This window comes from Callorhinchus milii, unplaced genomic scaffold (assembly GCF_018977255.1).
Source record: "Callorhinchus milii isolate IMCB2004 unplaced genomic scaffold, IMCB_Cmil_1.0 Scaffold2, whole genome shotgun sequence".
Classification (NCBI taxonomy): Eukaryota; Metazoa; Chordata; class Chondrichthyes; order Chimaeriformes; family Callorhinchidae; genus Callorhinchus; species Callorhinchus milii.
Genome location: NW_024704743.1, coordinates 29,190,275 through 29,214,058, shown reverse-complemented (window position 1 = coordinate 29,214,058; position 23,784 = coordinate 29,190,275). Strand labels below are relative to the sequence as shown.

The 23,784-nt window shown below is 39.8% G+C and overlaps 1 protein-coding gene across 1 annotated transcript in view; it reads left to right on the top strand.

Moving 5' to 3' along the window:
* The window catches only part of gmds (GDP-mannose 4,6-dehydratase), a 347,045-nt gene that overhangs the window by 322,074 nt on the left and 1,187 nt on the right, over positions 1-23,784 (top strand). The window lies entirely within an intron of this gene.

Below are 23,784 nucleotides of genomic sequence, written 5' to 3'. Positions count from 1 at the left end.
GCAGCCAAAGAATTGTTCATGTCTTAATGCTTTAACTGTTTTATGGCCATTTATTTTTGTTTCTTTTAGAGTATTAAATCCAATGCAATGAATCTCCCAAAAAATGCAAGGATTATTATTATGAGACAGCTCACTATGTATAGTGAGCTGCCTCATTCCCCCCAGAAAAGTTCACTATGTATAGGTATCTATTATCTAGATACAGATGTAAATGTATTATATATACAGATTTAAAAATAAATCACATATCACTCCACTGTTCAAATATTGGTGTTTAGTGCCACCCCAGAGATTTCCAAGGTGGTGGCTGAGATAAGAGAAAAGGAAAGATTTGTAAATAGTGGAAATCGGAAATAGTTGCCGGAAACACACAACAGATTGATCAGCATCTGAACAAGAAAGATAGGTTAATGTTTTGGGTGGGAGCCTCCAGCAGAGCTGGGGTTAAGATGATAAACTGCTTGAGCTTTGGTCTGGTCTCCATCTCTGTGTGTTGGTGCCTGATAGACTATGTGCAATCATATTTATGTATTTATTTATTGATCCCTTAATAATTCCTTCAAAAAAATAATAATAATAATTTATTCACTCAGTCTACGACAGTTTGGAGGACACTGCTGTGCACAATTGGCTTCCGTGTTTCGCCCACAAAATATACAGTCAATTCACTTTACAGTATATCCTGTGAAGAGCTTAGACGTCTCAAAGACTTGATAAGGCATGATATCAAATGTAAGGATTATTAATCTATAATATTTGGGGGCAAAAATTGCAGAAGTCCTAAACAGTTTCTAAGCTTGTTTTAGGTACCTCTGCAGGTAAGTACTCTGCGCCACTAAAGGTCTGAGGGCCATTGCTTTCTTACGCCCTGAAACAAGAAATCCTATTTTATAAATATTAGACCTTACATTGGGATGAGAATGGGAGTTTGTTTTCGCTAAATATTAGTTTCCCAGTTGTATTTGCTAAAGTTCCTCCTCTCCCACCTCACAAAATATAGTCTTACTGAATGTCCCAGAGGCTTTGGACCTCGCTCAACTGATTGGTAAAAGTTCATTTTATGGCCTAGGAAAGCAGGAATTTGGGCAAATAAACTATGGGAAACTAATATTAACCAAACAGAAACATACAGCCTGATGTAATACCTAAAATTTACAAAACAGAATTGTTTGCCTCTGGGTAAAAAAAGCAAATGACCACCCTCAGACCATTAGTGGAGCACTTACCTACTGGTGTCCCTAAAAGTGTTCTAAAAAAACGTTTAGGAACAGTTCAGGAATCCTGCAGTTTTTAACCTCATAGTCTTTCTTCCCTCTATTTTAAGACATTCACAGACTGAATTGTTCCACTTTATTCCTTTTTTCAGCATCATGTTGGAAATTCTTCCAGGAATGTTGAATTACTGCTTTGACCTGTGATTAGCTTCTGCCTGGACTTCCAACAGTGGAGTTGAAATATCCTGTAAGAATCATTACACAACACTAAATCAGAAACTCAGTGCACATAGACTGTTACAGCACGGAAATAGGACATTCTGCCCAACAAGTCCGTCCTGGTGTTTATACTCAATATGCGCTTCCACCCCTTCTAATATTCTCTCAATTACCTCTATTCGCTTTTCCCTCATGTATGCATCAAGTTTCCTCTAAAATATGTTGATGCTTTGTACTTCAACCACATCTTTTGGCAGTGAGTTCCACATTCTCACCAGCCTCTGTGTAAAGAAGTTCCTCCTAATTCCTTATTACATCTGCTACCAGTTATATTATGTTTATGCCCTCAGTTTGGACTCACCGTTGAATCCTTTCATAATCATAAACACCTCTATTAGACTACCTAAGAACAGTTGAAGATCAGTTGAATCTCCATGAAAGGTATTTAGCGGAACCTTTCTCAGTGGTGGATCAGTCCCCTGGGGAAAGTTGCCTCATTCGCCAGACGAAAAAGTTACAATGCTGGAGCATGAGATTTTACATACTATTGGTGCATGTATGTAAAATTATGATGTAATCATACATGTGCCACAATGACACTAGATGCATCGCACAGGGATTAAAACTGGAGAATTTCATTTTCTTGCTCATCGCCATCAAAAGAACTACAGTGAAACTAGGAAAAAGCCCCAAAGCAAAGTCAACAACAACAACCTGCATTTATTTAGCATTCCTCACACAGGGCAACGTATTGCAGCCATGATCCCCTACTATTCATGAGCATCCCTCAACTACAAATCTCTTCTTAATAATAATAATAATCATCCTTGCATTTGATATCGCGCCTTATCATGTCGTTGAGACATCTCAAAGCGCTTCGCAGAATATATTATAAAGTGAATTGACTGTGTATTTTGTGGGCGAAACACAGTGGCCAATTACGCACAGCACTGTCCCACAAATAGTCGGGAATTGAGTGACCAAGTTTCTTTTTGAGGGATTATTACCACCAGAATGCGATCCACCAATGAACTAGCAACAGGGTTCCTATTTACTGCAGGGTACACAGAGGTGTAGAGTAGGGTAACGTGCCTAAGGTTTTGACCCCCCAGTAATCTAAACCAGGTCCTCTTGCTTATGAGGTGAATGCGCTAACTACTACTCTACGGGACTTTGCATACTCAACATTACTCTTCCCTCAGTATTAACACTACACTACTCTTCCCCAGTATTAAGTGCACTTCCTGTCAGCTGAGCCGAGGAGTAATCTTGGAAGCTGTGGAAGAGTCAGCAACTCTTTTGCCGGTCTTTTCAGCCAAAGGAAGGATGTGTGTAGAAATGAACCTTTGATAGTGGAAGAATAAACAGTGGTAAAGGGAAGGTTAAGAAACCGTTTTTTTTTAAAGTACACACTATAAAAGCACGTTTTTATTGAAATTGAGAAATGCTAAACTCTTCTCAAGTACAGACTTTAAATGTCGACCAGCAGCTGGAGTCTGGTGAAGGAGAGCCTTTCAGTCTACCTCATGTTAGTGAAAAGTAACAGCAGTCAGCTGACAAGTCCCTTGAGCACTACAATTGAGAATTATTAACTACTAAGAGGTGGGGGGGAAGCAAGGGACAAGAAAAGACGTTTTGTGGGTGGGGGTTGAAGAGAACAAGTTGGCTATTAGGTAATACCAATTTCGTCCTAGCCCGGTGGTGGAATATCACAATTCAACTTGGCCCTGTTGAAAAATTAGTTGCTTGACGAAGGTAATTGAGTGTGCGTGTCAGACAGTCCTACAACCTGAACTCTTAAACTTCTAGTTGGAAGTTAAAGCGCCCACTTACTAAATGTACAGACTGGACTATCTTGGGTTCCAGCTTTACTTTTGCAGTTTAAAAGTTCTTAACTGCGAATGAAGGTAAAAGTTTTTGTGCTCTGTCGATTAAATCAGTGTTGCACAAAGTTTGCATCAGACATTTGTTTGAACTAGTTGGATGCAAGATAGATCCCATCTACAGAGCAGCTGCTGCACTGATGGGATAGTACCTCAGTTTCGATACAGTATTTTGAAATATCTCTGCATAACGTGGAAGAGTATAGCCGGTGATGCTGAAACACTTAAGTTATGCTTATCACTGGTACAAAATGTACAGCAACAGTTAACCTGCTCCTCCATCTCAGGCACTGTGATTGACATGTTTGGTTTTCCTGCTATGCACTGCTGAAACATAGTAACAATGCAAGGTTTTACAACCTTAAAACGTTGTGCGTGTAAGAGAAGACGGTCTCATTTCACTCGGCTTTCACTTTCTCTCAACCGAAGGTTTTACAGAAATATGCCATTCATTTTGTCTGCACTGCACTTTTATTCATGCGCCGCTTTTGTTAAGTGGCTGATATCCAACATTACCACTCTGGGTGAATCTAATATGGGGAATGGGTTGCAAGTTGATTTAAGAACGCAAAATGGTAATAAAATTACAAGTGACAGCTGAACGTTAGAACTTCGTTTTTTAGATTAATAAAATCACCCCATCTGGCAGCACATGGAAATCACAAAAAGGATCACTTATGGAGCGTTCAGTGTTAAATGGCGGGTTGTCATTTAATATTATGTTTAATATTCGACAGGCGTGGTTGGAAAGCCACCTGGCAGTCTGTAGGAGATTGAGGGGTCAAAAATGAAAAGTCATTCAAAGAATTTTATTTTTAGTTTGGTCTTACAGTCTGACTTTGTCACCATCGTTCAGCTGACAGGTTAACTAAACCGAATTAAAAGCAGTCTTCTCGGACAACCTGATTCAGAAGACACAAATCTATCTCTTAGACTCTTGCCTTGCAATAGATGGCCGTTCCTCCTTTTCATAGGCTTTACTGATCAGAATTGGTGTCCAGATCGACTCTCTGAAAGTGTGCCAAAAATAATTCACTTTTCACTTTCTTTAGTTAAACAAATCAGGCTCTGAAAGTTGAATTCATGATCCTTATCGAGCCAGGTTTGAAATCCGTCACTAGTTTGAACTCTTGATCTTCAGTTTTGTAACATTCTGTGCATGAAATGTAGCATTTTTTTTATTTCAATATAATGAACCTATCACTAAATTAAGTAAGGTTGACATATTCACCAAACACCTCTTGCTCCGGGCACATTCAGCAGCGTAATGATTGACACCACAGTCGTTTTGCTGAACTTTCTGCTCTTGGCTATTTGCTGGTGAATACAGGGAAGTGTCATCAATATGCAAAGTGATGGAATGAATGGAAGAAGCTAAAAGCCACAATGTTTGTTGTGAGGAGAGTTACATGGAAACAGCATTTCTAGTGTAGAATTTCCATAAGCCCTGCAGCTGTGCTCTGACTGTCAACCTTAACACATACTCTCTCCCCCACCCCCCTCCCTCATCCCACCAAAGGCTGTTGGGAGTTTGTGGAAACCTAACCTCGCAGCAAGACGTTTTTCAAGTAGACAAAGTTTGCAAAGAGAGAACAGAGGGAAATATGTTTTTTTGCTTAACATGTGAGAGTGGGGACAGGGCGGGAGGTAGGAGGGTATACGTAGACCTGTGAATGACCTGACTAATATTTTCCTAAACCCTCTGTCAAGATGAGCAAAGGTGCATAAAACATAGCTCGTAGCTGATGAAGTGAAACACTTCTCTTTATTGTTTCCCAGAATCCAAGAATCTGTGTGTTTTGACTTGCCTAGCATTTATATATATCTTTTTCTTCTCTGATCAAACAGTTTTTTTTGCAGTTTTTTTTTGTTTGTGTATTTATTTTGTGAAATAACTTGAAGTGCCTGTTTCGGAAAGTGTTTTTTGAAAGTCACTTTTGAAAGTGAAGGGTTTGAGGCGGTGTAGTTTATTTTCAGTAGAGGGAGTTGGTACAGTATACCTGGTAATACTGAATATTTTTACTAATACAACGTACAAAGAGTGCATTCATTGGTGCTGCCCTTTGGAGAAGCTGCCTCCTTAGCTGCGGTTTGTAATGAAATGCTTTGGCGGCTGCCAAGCTGGTCTGCTCGACTGTGCATACCAGCACTGTTCCTAGTAACTACTAAAAAAAATTGTTCCATTTGATTTGAAAGTATAATAATCCACATATGTTGTATGTGAAACGTTTTTAAAGACAGAATTTGCCTGGTGTGTTTGAGACAAGCCAAATACTGTAGTAGTTTTGTTGTCCTCCTTGCCAGTACGGATTACTAAAAAATTCTGCCTTTACTCTGCACAGTTTAATTTGGACAAATGAATACTTTCTCTGCCTCTGCTGTGATACAAAAACAGTCACTCCACTTGACAGTTGCAATTATAATAATATAAAAATCCTTCCATTTGATTTAGTGCCTTATCACATAATCGAGACATTTCAACTTGCTTCACAAGATTTCACTATGAACTGTAGTGACTGTATGGGCATTTAATAAATGTTTTGGGGTGTTTCTATACAATTAAAGTGCTATAAAAGATGCAGTATCTTTCTTTAATAACTCTGGCGTGTGAGGGCTATAGCACTGCAGAAGCTTCAACACATAATTTTTAGCCGTCTTGGTGCACTTTTAATTGTGTTGTAAATACAGTATATTCTATAAAGTTCCATTTACAAATACAGGCTAAACTGCATAATAAATACGGTGCCATATGTTTTGAATTTATACTCAATTCATTTGCAGAAACATATTAAAACTCTTTTTGTTCAAAAAAAAGAGCTGAATTGATCCCTAATGGATACTTTGGAGAACGTTGCACGAGTGTATATATACACTGGGAAAGATGAATTGCAGAAGCTGGTTGTAGTTTGGGGTCACACACTGTATGTTTTCCCAAATCGTTCCCAAGGAATAAGAGAAAGAACCTTTTACCACATTTTCTCTGACTATCAAAAGGATTGTCCACATTTCCACTGGGTTTTTTTTATGCATCGACTACTGGAATATCAATTTCGTTTGAATTTTATTATACAATCTACACAAGGAAATATTGTCTGAGAATTGTGCAGTCTCAAACATTGAAAGAACAACTATTTACAAATGCAACTGACCGTGTTCACAATACGTTTTGCATCCTGCTTCTTTGATCGTATATATTGAACAGATTTCCATCCTTTTTGTAAATATACCTCAATTTATTTTCAGAATCACAGTCCTGCTGATGAAAGCTTTAAAGTCCAGCTTTGGTTTGTTTCTTTACACCCCGAGCCGAGAGGAAGCCTGGGAAATGGCGCTTGTTACTGATCTTAAATTGATCAAATAGGAAAAATTGAATGTAATCAGGTCAAAGGTAAAACTGCTTAGCTAAACTCATTAGCAACTCACAGTTCATCAACAATTTATAAAAGAGGAAAAAAGGGGAGAAAAAAACTTTAAAAAGTCCACAGTGATAACATCTGGCTGCGAGCATATTAACTTTTTGTGCTATGATTGAATAGGAGTTAATGGTGGGGAGGAACAATCTGAAGCAATTTCATTCCAGAATTATGATTGAGTACTGATAAGGTGGAATGCCAGACTTTGATCAATCGTGGGCCGATTACCAGGCCATCCATAGGGTAGCAGGTACCTTAGGACCTGACAGAGTGTTTCCTGTGTTGGCCTGAGGTCTTATATGCATGAAGCTCTTCCTGGGTGTTAAGCAGCAGTCAGTCAGCCAGTGCTTTGTGTGTGGGCAATACCATGACCAGGGCAAGCAGAGAGACAAGATTAGACATATTACACTTTATACTGTGGTTGTTGAGCACAACCTGAACTTCGTATATCTGGGGTCACGGCAGCTCCAGTGACATGCTCAACAAGCAGGAGAACTTAGTGTTTAAAGTATTCATGTGCTGTTATTTTACCAATCTCGAGCTTGTTTTCAATCAACCAGATTCCTATACAGAGATTGGTCAGGGCCATTTGTGAACCTGTTGTTAAAATATAGCTTCTAGAACCAGCGTTTTCTTTTTCATTAGCTCTTTAAGAATACTACTTGATGAGAAGATACTCTATACTTAACAGATCAGTCCATTTGAAAAAGACAATCTGACTTTCTATTTAGAGTAAATCCGTAGCTTTCTTCCTGTCTACATTAAGATACATACATTCTCTTACTAAAAAAATACTGTCGCTACACTTTATACTAGATCTTGTGAAGCACTTTTTGAGATGTTTCAATGATGTGGTAAGTGCAATATCAGAAGTTTAAATCTTGTATTTTTACATATTAACTTCTGTTATTGATAACAGAAGTTAATACAGTATATGAAAAAAAACTGCTTGAATCCTTGCACAAATCATTTCTACATTGTTTTGTTTCTTGTATTTTTGCTGGATTTGTAATTGGATACAAAGACAATAGCTAAAAAGATTATCTTTAAGATGCATAGCTAAAGGTAAAAGTTGTGAAAACTGAAACAGATGAATTGTTTTTCTATCTTGAATCACATCTGTGTAAATGACTAGAGGGGAAATATTTCCTCAGCTCAATGTTCACTGTGAAACATTGAGCTACAGTTAGCAGAGCACTTACCATAGACAGAGACTGCATCTGGTCAGTTTTTGTTGTATGATTTACTTAGTGAACTGTCTATCAATTTAAGTGTTGTATGGGGCTGCCTAATAGGAATTTGTGGAAGAAAATGTATCTTAACCAGTGACCTTATCTCATTGAGAGTGTCTCTTACCATAATTCTTCAGTACACATGTGAACAGTATAATTGCCTTTTAATTAAGTAATTGATTAATTTTCACTCTCTGGTAAAACATAGTAATTGCAGTATAATGGAGTGGATTTTCACTTAAACCTTTACTGTACAACTGCAGTGCTACATTATATAGGTTTTATAAGCTTATTAGAAATATATTGAAGCTTGCTGAAAGGTTTATAAATAATGCTGCTTAAGATCCTGCTTAAGAGCTACCCAATTACCACAAAGCTAGCTGAACAAGAGTCTATATAACAGAGAGTCAGCTAAGGACTCTGTGGCATAAATGCGAGGCTGTGTCAGAAGACAATGCTGTCAGTGGGACTGAAAGGCACTGTAGATTCAAACGGTATCATCTTTACGTCTGAATCAAAAGGTTGTGAGTTCAATCCCATGTCAGGACTTGGAACCCATACAGTCTATGCTGACACTCCAATGGCAGTGTACTGCGTTGTCGGAGGTGGTGTTCCTCAGATGAGACGCTAAACCGAGATCTCGACTGCCTGTTCAGGTGGACGTTAAAGACACAGAAGTTTTTCTCAGGATCCTGGCCAACAATTCCCCCAATTAAAATTGGTCACTCACTCCTTGGCTGTTTATGGGACACCCCAGTGCACAACCTGGCTGCCTCATTTAACGACCTAATACACAGTCAATCATTTTGCAGTATATTCCTGTGAAGCGGTTTAAGATGTATCAATGGTGTGATAAAGCACTATATCAAATACAAGGACGATTGTTATTGTTATCATCATCTTAAATTTTAAGACCGCATAGTCTTATGGACTAACACTAGGTGGAATTTCGAGCCTATATATATTATATATATACTATATATATATATATGGCTATAGTTGGGGAGAATGAAGGAACCATTACTCCTGCCTCTGATCTGCCTAACACTGACCCTGGATGGCATGTTGGCCATTTGTTCCAGTAGCATCTTTGCTGATGTGAGCAAAAAAAAATTTTTTTTTAAAGTTAGATGCTGCAGATGAACAGAATAAACAATTTTCTAATTGCTTTGTCATGTTACACTTACATATCAAAAGAAGACCCCTTTTCTAACTAGGCCTGCTGAAGAGCCCATAAATCTATTTATTTTCATTCAGTAATGTCTTAGAAAATTGCACAGTATTCCAATGTGTGGTTGCGCATTGGAGGTATTTCAGGTAGTCCCATTAAGGAGGAGACCAGAGTGCATGATTGCATTTGAATCTGACAGTAATTTAATAGCCCTCTTCCAAGAGACCACCAGACATGGAATGTCTAGAAAGGTAATATTTTGTTGGTTTTGAAAGATTTGAGGTCCACTGTTCATTTCAGCTGCTTACCTTTTAAAAAAAATTATTTATCTTGTCATCATATCAATGGAATTTTCTATCAAAAAACAGAGTCCAGAATTTTCTCTATGAATGTCAAATGTGTGCAACATGCAAAAGTGCAGTATCAATAAAATAACACTTACCTTTACAACAACAACAACAACAACAAGATTCCATTTATAAAGCGCCTTTCACGTCAGGAGGACGCCCCAAGGCGCTGCACAGTTGGGTCATGACCCGAGCAGGGGGGAAATGGTCAGGGTGAGGGGAGGGAAGGGAGGGAGCGAGGAGGGGGGAAATGGTCAGGGTGACGGGAGGGAAGGGAGGGAGCGAGGAGCGGGGAAATGGTCAGGGTGAGGGGAAGGAAGGGAGGGAGCGAGGAGGGGGAAGAGAGTCGAGAGGGGAGCTGAAGGCACGGTCAAAGAGAAAATTTAATATAGCTCCTTTCACATTAGGACATCTCAAGGAGCTTCACAGGATATACTGTAAAGTGCAGTGACTGTATTTTGTGGGCTAATGGGATAACTAATTTGCACACATCAATGCTCCACAAACAGTCAGGTACTGAGTAACCAGTTTTATTTGGAGTATTGTTGGCCCGGACTTTAAGTATTGAATGCGGCTGCCTAATAGCAATTTGTGGAAGAATTTGTAGAAACCTCTCTCCAATTTTCAAGTAATGCCTTGGGATCTTTAATGTCCACCTGAATAAGCAGACGGGACCTTAACATCATCAGCAACAAATTGCATTTATAAAGCATTTTCACATCCCAAGGCTCTGGGTTGGTGTAAGGTCTGCTTAATGTCTTATTCAATAACTTGCACCTTGCACAATATAGTATACCCTGTTATTGCATTGAAGTGTCAACCTTGACTATGTGAGTTCAAGTCCCAATTTGGGGCTTGAACCCACAATCTTTTGACTTAGCAGTAAGAGTGCTACCAACTGAGCCAGGCTGACACATGAATGCAGTGCTGGAGGTGCGCTGCACACCAAATGCCAAAGTTGTGTAGAGAGGACCATTGCACCATGAGAAAAATGAAGAATTAGTCATGATGGAACATTATATTCATGTGCATCGTGTTCTGAGTTAAATTCACATCAGTGAAAACTAGCACAAGCACTCTGGGAAACTACCCAAGCACTCAGCGACTCTACCCATGTGAAGGGAGCTATATAAATGCAAGTTGTTTTTGTTGTACTTGCCAATATTGCCCCCCAGCAGTGAAATTGTAGTCTTCAAGATAAAACAAAATTTGTTGAAATGGTGACATTAACAATTAGTGTTTTGGCATTTTTGCTGCAGGACAATGAATGAACTCTTATCTTGATATCATACTGATCTGAGCTTTTGAGGCTGATGAAAAGCTTTGCAAGACTTGTTAACTGAGTGATAATCATAATAATAATAATATGATAATATTATTTGATATAGCGCTTGCATTTGATATAGCGCTATTCACGTCTTCTGGACGTCTCAAAGCGCTTCACAGAATATGCTGTAAAGTGAATTGACCGTATATTTGTGGGTAAAACGCAGCAGCCAGTTGCACACAGCAGTGCCCACAAACAGTCGTGGATTGAAGATTACCAATTTATTATTTTTTTTGGAGGGATTATTATTAGGCGTGTAGAGTAAGGAAATTTGCCCAAGGTTTCGCCCTGCCGGGAAACAAACCCAGGTCTGATACTTTTGGGGTAGCACTTTCAGCAATTTGTCAGCCTTCTTTTCTTTAGGTTTCATGATGCAGTCGTCAGTGTTGTTAGGAAGCTTAGGTTCAGGTGATCAGCAGAGCAGGAGCTTTGCCCTCATCTGGATTTGCTCTATTTGAACAGGAAGTGCTGGGTATTGACACTCGGTGAGTGAGAAAACCCATTCTATTCCCAGCACTGACATCTTTCACCTTGATGAGTACTTAAAGAAAAACATGCCATCTGTAAAGTCTTCTTGCACCGTACCACATGGCAGATAGCAATTTAAGTGTTAATCCTTTAAATGTGCCACTTGTGAATTCAAACCATGTAAGTGAATGGATAGCTTCATTATATTGTAGGGTTTGTTGGAAAGAAGAGCCTTCTGGGTTAATTTCCTGAAGTGGAGACTAAGTAGCATATAAATATCAAGGAATAAGATTCAGTGAAGATCAGTGTTGCAGGAGTGTAACCTCATAGAGTGTGTGCCAAGTAGAATATAGTGAAAGCAATGTAATCCGAACCTCTCAAAGCTAGGGTTTGGATAAGGTGTATAATCTGACAGTTTATCATGCTTCAACAGTTAGGTTGACGTGTGAAACACAAATATATTGACACTGACTTCTCTGGTTCTACTTTAGTATTACCTAAGCACAAGCAATTTACTTCTTTAGAATATAGTAATGCTAATGGACAATATTAATTTTCTAAATCTTGTCACCTTTGGCCACAATCAAATTCTGTAAGAATCCAGCAAAGGCAATTATAGTCTGAACTGCACATGTCACTTGGAAGAAATCCAAGTCTGTAATTGAAAGTAAGCGAATTAGGAAATTAAACAAGATTATACAGGTAGAGTATAAGACTTGCGAACTCTAGGATTTTACAAATGGGGCACATGTGGGCAGGATAGAACCTAACTGGTAAAATGAATATGTGTACAGAAAAGGTGGGAGAAATCAATTTCTTTCACTTTATCCAATTTCCAACAAATAGTGTTGACTATCATGTTTAGCAATTTTTTTAAAAATGATACCAATTTTTTTTATAAGTTGTATCAATTTTTTTTACATAAATTTTCGCAACGGGTGGATGTTAAACTGAGATAAATTGACAGCCACTGACACCCAGGCCTCCTCTGGTACCTCAGTAAAAGTTCACATTTCAGACGCCTGTCAGTGATTCACTCTCGCTACGAGCGTGGATTTTTAGGCTCCTCCTCATCCCACCCCTCCCTTATCTTTGACCCTACCAAACTGTGTTTGTGAGGCTCCAGACAAGTTTTAATTTATTTATTTTTTCAATTGTTCAATTGTTCACCTAGTGGTATCATAAAACAAATCTTATCAGATTCCATAACATTGCAAAATACAAACGAATACCAGTTTCTACTGAATCTAGGCAAGCCTTCTTGTAGATTATTTATGAGGGTGGGAATGTTTTCTCCTGGTTCTCCTTCTGTCTCCAATTCACTGACTCCTTTCTGCATTGCAATTGCACGATGTACCTCTCCAAAGCTTTGACTCAATCTTTATGTCTGAGCCTTTGGGTTTAGTTCATACTGATAGGAACTATGGTGAAGTTTGGGTTTCTGAATTTTTTTGCATCTTGTTGATGCAAAGTGTTGCTGCTTTAACAGACTGAGCCAGGGAGGGGAAGCACACCAGTTCAATGTGACTGTGAAGCCCTCAGGAAGCAACAAGGGTAGACCAGCCCATAGTTGCTTCACTAGCCTCACTTTCACCCGCCTTGGGATGTCCTCCTGACGTGAAAGGCGCTATACAAATGTAATATTGTATTGTACACACAGCTTACCTCCTAGATAAGTAACTAGCATGTGACAAAAGATGAGAGCAGAAAAATTGATGGGGCAGATAAAAATCAAAGGAGGGGACAATAGTAACTCATACCATAAAACCAAAATTATCTTTGTCCTTGAAATGTTATCAAATAAAAAATAGTGGAAAAACTTGTTTACTGCATATGGTATCGATAAACGAAGGGGTCATGACGGAAATGAATATATTGAAAGAGAGTTGATTACGCACTGAGGATTTGCATTTCTGCTCAGTTTGCTATTTCAAGTTGAAATATCTAGGCAGTATTGGAAGATCAGAATGAGGCCAAATCCCAATTCATCGCATACAATATAATGGCTTCATGTAGGTTTATTTAGATTTAGGAAGAAACTGAAACCCAAACCAGTACAAAACCACACATTATTTAATTTATTTCAATGCTTCATATTGTAGAAATTCTCGATTTTGGGAAACACAGCAATTTCCCCCTCAGATATCTGAACAAATTTGTACGATTCAGAGCCATTGAGCAGCGAGAAAATCCTCTGTAACTAAATTCTCATCATTGCAGGATTGACTTGGCCAGTTGTGCTCCATATCTGATGGATCAAACTGTTGATGCTGTTTTATGTTTTGTTGGTAGAGTGTAGGGATAGCCACAGGTGTAAAGTGAGTTTGTATGTGGTGCTTGTGCTGACAAAAGCCTGACCTCCTTGACATCTGCAGTGTACCTGTACTAGTAGAGGCCTGTCATTACTCGTATCCTTTTTATCAATCAACATCTCTGATATACAAAACATTGCTCCGTCTAGCCCCTCTGCGTGCAAGACAGGAAGCTTTATTTTCACCACATTTACAAGGGGACAACATAATATTGGCATTTTTTAATGTTGTCGAACTGCACAACAGGCAATTACTTTATCAGGGAATTGCAACATTATCAAAATAACTAACTACTTACTATGAGCAGTTGATTAATGCCTGCTATTTGTCAGTCAGTGATCCGTACAGTATGAAAGGTGGGGCTGTGGCTTGCACGCTGCAAAAGTCTCATACTACATCAGGACTTCCAAGTGGATGTAGAATTTTTTTTCTTGTAAACGAAACGTATCGAAAACAGTGAACATCCTTTTATCAAAAAAATCAAAAAGCACCGAAGAATGCCATTTGGCCCAATGAACCTATGTTTGAGCTCAACACTGTAGCAGCTTGTGGGAATGCATTCCATGTCTCAACAATCCTCTGTGCAAAAGGTTTCCTTTAACCTCCCAATTAATGCTTCCAGTGACAATCCTTAATCCAGATATAATTAATAATAATCCTTGCATTTGATATAGCGCCTTATGTTTTTGAGACGTCTCAAAGTGCTTCTTTTGTATATTTTGTGGGTGAAACGCAGCAGCCAATTGTGCGCAAACAGTCATGGATTGAGTGACCAAATTTTTTTTAACGAATTATTACCCCCGTAAAAGCATTCCGCCAATCGTCTAATAATCGCATTCCTATGTACTGCTAGGTAAACAGAGGAGTGTGGAGTAAGGAAACTTGCCAACATTTCGCCCTGCCCGGGAATCAAACCCAGGTCCTCTCGCTTGCGAGGCAAGTGCTCTAACCACCGAGCTACAGGACTCCACTGTGCAAGTGTAATTCAACAACTTCAAGTAAAAATGGACACATAAGCCCCCTTTGAGTGACTCAATTGTAAACCCCACCACTGGTGACACATCAAAGACAAAGCCGCTATATGAAATCAAGGATAATAAATATTATTGTTATGTCCTCTTCCCCCAGTCACTAATTTACCATATGGCAGGAATAATTTTCACTTTCTATTCTCCCAAAGCTATTTAGGTCCCCTTTAACCTTCTGTGTTCCACTGAAAAGGCCCCAATGTTAGTAGCCTATCTTCATTCCTATAACCCTTTATCCCAGTGTCATCCATATGGACTTACAGTGTAACTTTTCATGCCTCATTCCATAAAGGAGTGCCCAGAACCATGCTCCATCTAAATAAAATTTCCTCTCCCTTGACGTGCAGGTGCCTGTTTCTTTGCATGCATTTTGCCGATTTGGTGAGCTCTCTGATTTTTAACATTAAGCCTGATTTTTAACATTTTTAACATTAAGCCTGTCACCATTGAGTCACCCAGAGGGGGTTTATGTGTTCGTTTTTTTTCTTCAAGTTGTTGAATCACACTTGCACCAACACTATGACTTCGGTGCAGAAAGCTTTCAGCAAAGTCGATCTGATTACTTTCCACATGATTTTCCTGGAAGGATGTTATGATTTTTTCGATGTTTGTTGGCCAGTGATAAATGAGCCTTTTATATGATGTAATGTGAAAGGTTGGAGCTTTGACTTCCTTCTTCGTGGAGCTTGAGGAAGAGAATGCTCTGAGCATGCTCAGTAGCCCTTCAGTGTTTTTTTTAACACCAGCTCAGTATCTGCCCATTATCTGTTTTCTACCAACTGCAAGATGTGAACCTATATCTTATGAGATCCTACCAGCTGCTGCAAGCAATGAAGCATAGGCCGCATTGTCTGTCATAACAGGCTACTGTGTAATTGGCATTGCTTCATGGTGTGTATATCCTGGTATCCTCTGTTTTTGTCCTGTTAGTGGTTTATCTCCTTTGTCAGTATGCTTGTCAAAGCCAGCGCTGACTGACTTCATTTCCCCAAAGTGGAGCTTATGCATTGTTTGGGCACTGACGGCATTCTGTGCCCCCCCTCCCCCCGACAATACCACTGATTCGCAACTTCCTGAGCAGACCAGACAGCTCGCTGTTATTTTTTTCCACCACCCCCTATCTCTTATCGCACTCGGTCATTAAACAGGCTCTGTTTTCTACCTTATTTTGTACTTATATAGAGCCATAGGAAGAGTGAAATCACTTTTATTATGAGGTCCTCTCCCTGTTAGGACTTGATGAAATGTGAGATTATCGTGCTGATAAGATAAGAATGCTGCAGTAAATGTCGCAAGGAAAGTGATGGAGCGGAAATTACTACACGGTCTGATTCCAGTCACATTTGCTCAAGTATTTGTGACAAGTTTGAAGTAAATACAGGTTTTTCTTCAAGAGCTATTTAGGGAATCACTGCAAAGAGAAACTCAACTACTCAAACTGAGATTTGAGTCCTGACCCTTGTGTCTGAGCATGCCCACTCCTGCCACGCAGACCTAGATTTTCATCACAGCCCTACGCTCCCCCCACCTCTCCCCCCCCACCCCCAACTCAAAAATAATCACCAGCATTCTTTCATTCCCAGAGTGCCTGGTTGTCACAGAATTCCAAAGTTTTTTTCTGTCTGCCAATTTTCTCTTCTAATGTTCTCCGCTCCTCCCCCTCCTCCTCTCATGAAAGGTATTTAACTCCCCTTTCCTTCTACTGCAGGCCTCGTCCCAGTGGTCATTCTTCACGGTGAGCCCTGGCAGGTTCTTTGACCAAGGCCGTCAAAGCCGAGCCTGAACTTGATTCTCTCCTTTCCTCATGTCAGCGCGCACACGTACACACACGTTCACGCTGACAAACACAACCATTTATATGTACATCCAAATTCTAGCAGAGTTCTCAATAGGGATCAGGAGCAGAAATCCTGACCCCTTAAAAACCTGTCACCTCCCTTAAACAAGGGACCCTGAGGCCAATTGTAATTCCCTCAAACGCTGTCCTGATTGAGATCAACACAGATTCCTAATCAACCTGCCAACATCCAGTGGGTTATGGCCTGGTTCTTTACCTACTCAGCCCCAACAGAGGCGCTCCTGAATTGCTTTTAACCGACTGCTTTTTAAACTTTTGTGAATTGGGCTTGAAGGTACAGGGGGACCCCATTATTAAGTGCGTCGCTGGAGCGTGAATTTGTTTATTACTACAGTCTTCTGTGGGCCTGCAGTTTGCGGGATTGTTGTACAGACCCACCAGCTTCTTGCGCTTGTGTATAGGAAGCTGGCCAGTGTGCAACTGGAACCAGAAGGGACATCAGCATGAACTGTTGACCTGGAAGCTGCCATTTTTTTAAACAGCTCTGTTACAACACTGGTGGGGAGGTGGGGGAGTGTCAAGCATCCTGGACACCCTGTTGTAACAGTGTCCTCCAGTAATTCTTTTAAAACTGAGCCTACACTGTGCACTTTCACATTTCAATCTGACAAACTGTTGATCAAATGTCTGGGTCCCAAAAGTTTATAACAATTAATTCACTTCATTAATCAGGGAATTTCAGAACTATACATTCATTTCATTTATTTGCAAGATCGTTTTTGTCCCAGATTGCACAGAAATATCAGTTCTGAAAAGCTGATTCATAACTTGAGCAACGACTACTGAACTTCAGTGGCTCTGTGCTTTTGTGCGGAAAGCATTAAATAAAAAGCAAGCAAAGGGGTTCATCCCATGTTTCTTCTCAAACAGCGAATGAAGTCTGAAAGGTGGGTGGGCAACTTCAGGAAGACATGAAATTCTCCTTGATTTTGGGGTTTGACTCAATTCTTCTTCCCAGCTGATGCAAACAAATGATCTGTGTTAAGGTGATTTCCATAACTCTGTGATACCTATCTGAAGTGTTTTGTGATTCTAAATTTGGAGCCAATGGGTGCAATCTTGAAAAAATCGTATTCATTTTTAAAGTGGCCAAAAGCATTTTGCATACAGCTGCTCTTTTAATATTGCAACAGCTTCCACAAGCTGTGACGGGTAAGAAAACACAGAGCAAAATTCACCTTATGGACATATACGCTTGCAGAATAAGTTAGTTGTTTCTGTTAAACTGCTCCGTAACTGCTTGAAATACCAGCTTCATCCCAAGGAATTTCTTTTAGTGATAGAACGACCCCAAAGAAAATTTTCCTTAACATTGCTGACAACTGTCGTGGTAAAATCGAGTTCTGTTTAGAAACACTGAACAGTTCTTCACCCTATACAATTTACAACAACAATAATTTACATTTATATAGCGCCTTTCACATCCCAACAGTATCTGCTGAACTCTGCCAGGTTGAGGGGGGGAGGGTTGTAAGACAGAGGAAAGCTATTGCTGGCATCATAGGATTCAAAAACATAATGTGCATGAAATCAGCTACTAGGACCCTCTTCAATATACCTCCTTTCAGTATAGTGATTCTTCACAGGCTGCTGCGGACACAGAATAACCGAAAATGTGATATTCCTGCTTCTCACGTTAAAAGTGGCCGACTTCTGGGTTGGCATGTTGCCATTGATGTCACTTCCTACATGGTGCGTATGTGCACTTCACAACGGAAGATATCAGCAGCACTTCCTGTGAATAACGCACGTGTGCGTAACGCGCAGGATGTAATGTCAGCGGAGAACCTGATTGGCCTTTTTCCTCACCTCACTTATATCTCAATCGGTGACACCTTGGACCCAACAAACCACGTTATAATAAGGTTTACGTGTATTAACCTGAAGAGCTACTGTGCACTGTTAACTTTCATCCAACATTTAGACAATCACTTCCTCTTGTGATGTATCTTACTTTCTTGTGTAAATACTTCCATCTTAAATCTATAAGTAGTCCATGAGGAAAGTTTCTGAAGGCTTATATAATTTTCAACTTATTCACATGCTAGTCATTGCTGTGTACATTCTGAGATTTAGTGGATTTTGTTAACTCTCTTTAACACAATACTGTACAAATCTGGCCTTCAATTGTGTCCAAAGTAAAATCATGCCTCTTCAGTGTTCTTGCTAAGTGGGAATGATATATTGGTAGCACTGGGTAATGTGTCATTTACAGATTGTGGTTTATCTGGTGATTAATTTCTCTGTGCTCTGTGGTTTTGGCCAATTGAATTATTATGGGTTTGAAGAATAACATCTAGAATGTGCTGACTCCAACATTAACTAAAGCAAACATTGAGGAGCACGGGCGAAAGGAATTGACAATTTCCTGAATGTAGGTTGAGGTCTAATTGTGGATTGCAGGATAACTGTAATCACGATGTGTATCAGAAGATAGTAAACAACAAGCAAACCAAAATACCATAATGTACAATAGGTTGTCACACACAAAACAAGTTGTTTGCAAATCTATGGTGTGTAATGGGATACTTTGTGTGAGGATATTACAAAACTTCTGGTGTGTAATAGGTTCACTTTTGCTAGGACTTACCATGCAATTGGTGAGTAATAGAATCAGTTGCAGTAGGACATACCATACGACCAGTGTGAAACAGAAGCAGTTGTGCCAGGACATATACTACTGTTGTGTAACAGGATTAGCTATGCCAGGAGAAATCACCTACTTGTTTACAGTATCAGTTTCCCTTTGACTGTATCGCTCTGATTGCTGCTTTGCCATTGACCACTGGCCCATACTGGGACATAAAATCGTCTCTTTGTTCACCTTCACCCGCGTAAATTCACGGAAGTCTTGGTGCAAAGTGTTTCTTGAATTTCTTTTAGTTTTTGTATGTCCCATTATTTTTTTAATTTTCTTCCCATTTGGCACAAGCCTCTCTTCCTAGTCCCGAAGCCCTTCATACTAGTTGAGGTTCCACAAGCACCAGTTGCCTTCCAGTACCCCACCAAGTGGCCTTTGTTCATGTGTGAGCCGTGTCAGTGAATGCAAATTGTTGTTTTACCAGTCATTCCACAATAGAGGAAATCACAACCGAGTCTGACCTCTTTTCACCTGGTCACACATGCACACTTCCCCAGTAGAGGGTGCTATAGAAGGACAAGTAACAGGAACCCTGAAAACCCTAGTTTTCTGTACCATAAATAAGGCCAAGGCTAATTTAATCGCACCAGCCAAAACCAGCAAATTCAACATACACCAAGATTTGACCCAGCGAGCTCCAGTTCATAAACTGCAGCTCATTCAACTACACCATCAGGGCTGACTCATGCTTTGTTTTAAAACTGGGTCATTATTCCACTGCAACCTAAATATCCTTTTGTGTACGTACACTGGTGATATGGGGCAATTCAGCCATTCAAATGCTTCAATACTGCCAGCCTTGTAACATAAGCCTCTTTACTCAATGATGTGATAATTGCTCAATTTTAAGCAAAAATACCACCTAAAGTATTATCAGAAAGAAAGAAAAGGAAGTCAAATTAATAATTTTTTTTGTAATTTGATATTTAATGTGGGTGCTGGTGGTGGCACTTTTAAACATAAATATTTTACCAAATGCAATTGTTCAGAGTGCTTATCTTGGTAGGCAGCTTTACATTGTACATTGTGTTGGTGGTATCACGATGTTTCTCTTTTTCAAATAATTGTCCACTAAATAGAAGTTTTGTATGCTTAGTAGCTGTAACAGGAGAAATGGTGTACGTTAAACCGAAGCACCATTCCATTATGGAGTGCCGTATTGTGAAAACCAATCTTCTTTATATGTGTAGAATCAACAGATCTGCCGTGGAGAGAACCTACTTAGGCAAATGCATAAACACAGTCTGGAGAACTCGGTGGTATCTGTCAAGATGTCAATTTGAGTGCTGGGAGATTTAACAATATTGCCAGCTCCTTTGACATTCTTAAGTATGGAAAATCCCTGTTTTGCCTCCCTGTTGTACTGTGCTTACACTGTTTTCTCCAATGATCACACAACTTTAAGGGGTGGATTATGTCTATCGTTGCAACAGCTCCCAATTCTGTTAGCCAATCCCATCCAACCTGAACAACAGGTAACTTGAATACATTTCTGTTTCTGTCAGAAAACTGGCTGGCAAATCTAGTTTGGAACCATATTATTTGGGGAGCTGGGCCTAACACTGAATGTTGGTTATATAAGATCCTTTTCTCTTTTTGCTCATTCTGATTTAGCAACAACAACAAATGTTGGTGTGTAAACTAGTAATCTGTCGGTCACATTTAATATCAGCGTTTATTCTGAGGACATTCTGAGTGTTCATATTTTTTCAACAACTCAAGATTATATTTAACACCAGCAAAACATAGAATACATGGAGAATCCATTGTAAGTTATAACTCCTCAAAATGACCAGCTAACTCTCCGTGGGGCTCTGTTAGTCAAGGCAATGTCTTCCATGAAATGTGAGTCACAGAGTGAGAAAATTTATTGAACTGATTTCAACAAGGTGAGGGTGGTACTCTCACCGCTGGGTCAAAAGATTGTAGGTTCAAGCCCACATCAGGACTTCAACTGATCAACTGGGTTAACTCTTGGGGAAGGGAAGAAGAGACTGAAGCATTAATCTGAATTCAGATAGATATTAAAGATCCCTTGACCCTATTATTACAATTAATAATAATCCTTACATTTAATATAGTGCCTTATCATATCATCAAGATGTCTCAAAGTGATTTGCATGATTTACTGTGAATTGTGGTGACTGTGTAGTTTTTAGTTGGAGAAAAAGAATGGAGTTTCCTCCCAGTATGCTGGCCAAAAATCCTCCAGATAAATCAACCATTCAACTTGTGACTGTTATGCCTCCTAGATGGTACAGCTGACTGCTGGCTACACAAGATAATTGGTCTATATAGTCGATGGTTTTATCAGTTAAAAAGAGCTAGTAGCAACCTGTAGCATGATTTCATCTGCAATTTCCTTATGATCACCTGTAACTTGTAGTGTGATTGGTGAGGTAACTGTTGTCATAGTGATAGCAAAATAATTACCTGGATTCCGGCACGTACAGCAACCTCAGCAATCATTGTAATTAACGCTCTTCTTCTTGAATTACTAACACATTGCACAATAGCAATAAGCATAGTTTTTCTAATTGGGTTGTGAACAAAAAATCACCTCCCACACACTGATAAACACCTAAGCAATGGCCTGAGTTGACCTCATTCAGTATATGCTCCTCTGAGGTACTTAATTACAGATGAATATACATATGTTTGTATATAGGTGTGTATGTGGGTGTGTGTGTAGGTACACAAACAAATATAATTGCACAGCTTTAAAACCTTCTTAAATGACAGCCTGACATTGGGCAATACGTTGACAGTGATGGTGCATTCCAGATCACCTACCTTGTGAGAAACAAACCTTGTTACCTTCTGTCTGCCTCAAATGTATCATCTTATCTCCTCGGTTGCTGGTTCCTGATTGGATAACTCCTGGGTACCCTGAATATATGTTTTCTTATCTAAAAGATAGCTCAGTATAGTCCGTCTAACGAAATATCATCGACCTGAAACGTAAACCACTTTCCTCTCTCCATAGATGCTGCCTGACCTGCTGAGTGTTCCCAGTGACTTCTGTTTTGATTATGTGATAGTTTAGCATTATGGCAAGTGATCTGTATATAAATTAATCCTGTAAAAGACATAGTGGGGTTTAGGGTTATATGGCAAGTAGTTGAACTTCTGCCCTATCACTCTACCTCTGCAATATATTTAGTCACTTGAATGTTGTATATCTCACACCTCAAAATGAATTGTAAATTTCTTTGAGGCACAGTTAATGTGGCAAACCAGCAGGCAGAATTGGAATCCATGCGTTTTCCTAGGATTTAATTAATAACCCATTATTTTGTACCATTTTTATGTATGGATACATCACAAGAGCTGAGTGAATAAATTGGGGTGGGGTGTGGGGAGCATTTAGAAACTACAAATCGGTATTTGTTTTGCAAGCAGATGGCGGACACTTTCAGTAAATAAAGGTCCTGGAACCAAGTGATAAAAAGTAGCTGACTCTATTTCTGAGTCTTGATTGTATGATTAAAACTAGGAGGTTCCTCATCGAGCCATGCAAATCAGGAGGTGCCCAAATGCAATCTTCTGCCTGCGCTGAGTTATCGGATCTCACCCAGTATTAATAAACAATAATAATAATCCTTGCATTTGATATAAAGCCTTATCATGTCGTTGCGACGTCTCAAAGCGCTTCACGAATATACTGTAAAGTGAATTGGCTGGGTATTTTGTGGGCAAAAGTGTTAAAGCTTGGGGCACAGCAATTGCCCTCAGAACCCCTGAGCGGGGAGGGGAAAATCAGACGGATTTCCTCCTGCTGATCGTTATCTAGTGATACCGCCAATAACTAATGTGTGGAAGTCGGTGAGGATCGGATTAGTCTTAGGTTATGGTGCTCCTTGCAGTCTAATAAACTTGCCAACACACAGTCCGGGGCTGTGTGTGTGCAGTTAATCCGGGATTTGGAAGTCAGGGTTTTTACTGCAATACCGACTGCAGTGAAATAAATTCAGATCACGGACAAGGTTCTGTAGCAGTCAGCACACTGCTTTGCCTTGCTCCGTGCAGCGACGTGTATCTTACTCCCTCAGCGGACTCAGTATTTCTGAAGCGTTTCTCGTAGCTCCCAGCTCCCGTTAAAACACAAACTGTAATTGTGCGGCCGATTTTTTTAAAAAAAACGCGCTCACCTAAAAATATTGCTTTCTGCCCAAAGCGACCCTTTTTTTTGTCTTATTTGCACGTGGGTTCTCCGAGAAATAACACGCGGAATAATAATTGGAAGAAGGGTAGCTTTTGACTGGGTGTTTGTTGATGTTGAATTTGCATGCATTAGCTCGAAGACAAAATAAAGTCAAGTGGCTGGGGATCAAAACTTGGCTCTTGGCTTGGCAAGTGTGAGCGACAGAGGGGGATGAGTTCAGGATGATACCTGTCATTAACTCGACCCCTGGGTTACCTCTGACCTTAACCAGAGAAGGAGGGAGAGAAGGAGGGAGGGAGGGAGGGAGGGAGTGAGTGAATGAATGAGGCTGCCATGGGGCTCAGTTACCCTCATTCAGCTCTTTGTGGGAGTTTGTTGAGAGAACCGTTTTGCAAGCACAAGTTGAGCTGCTATGGGGCTGTTCATTAAAATACAACGATATTCTGCGTGTGTGTGTGTGTGTGTGTGTGTGTGTGTGTGTGTGCAAAAAAAAATCCAAACTATTA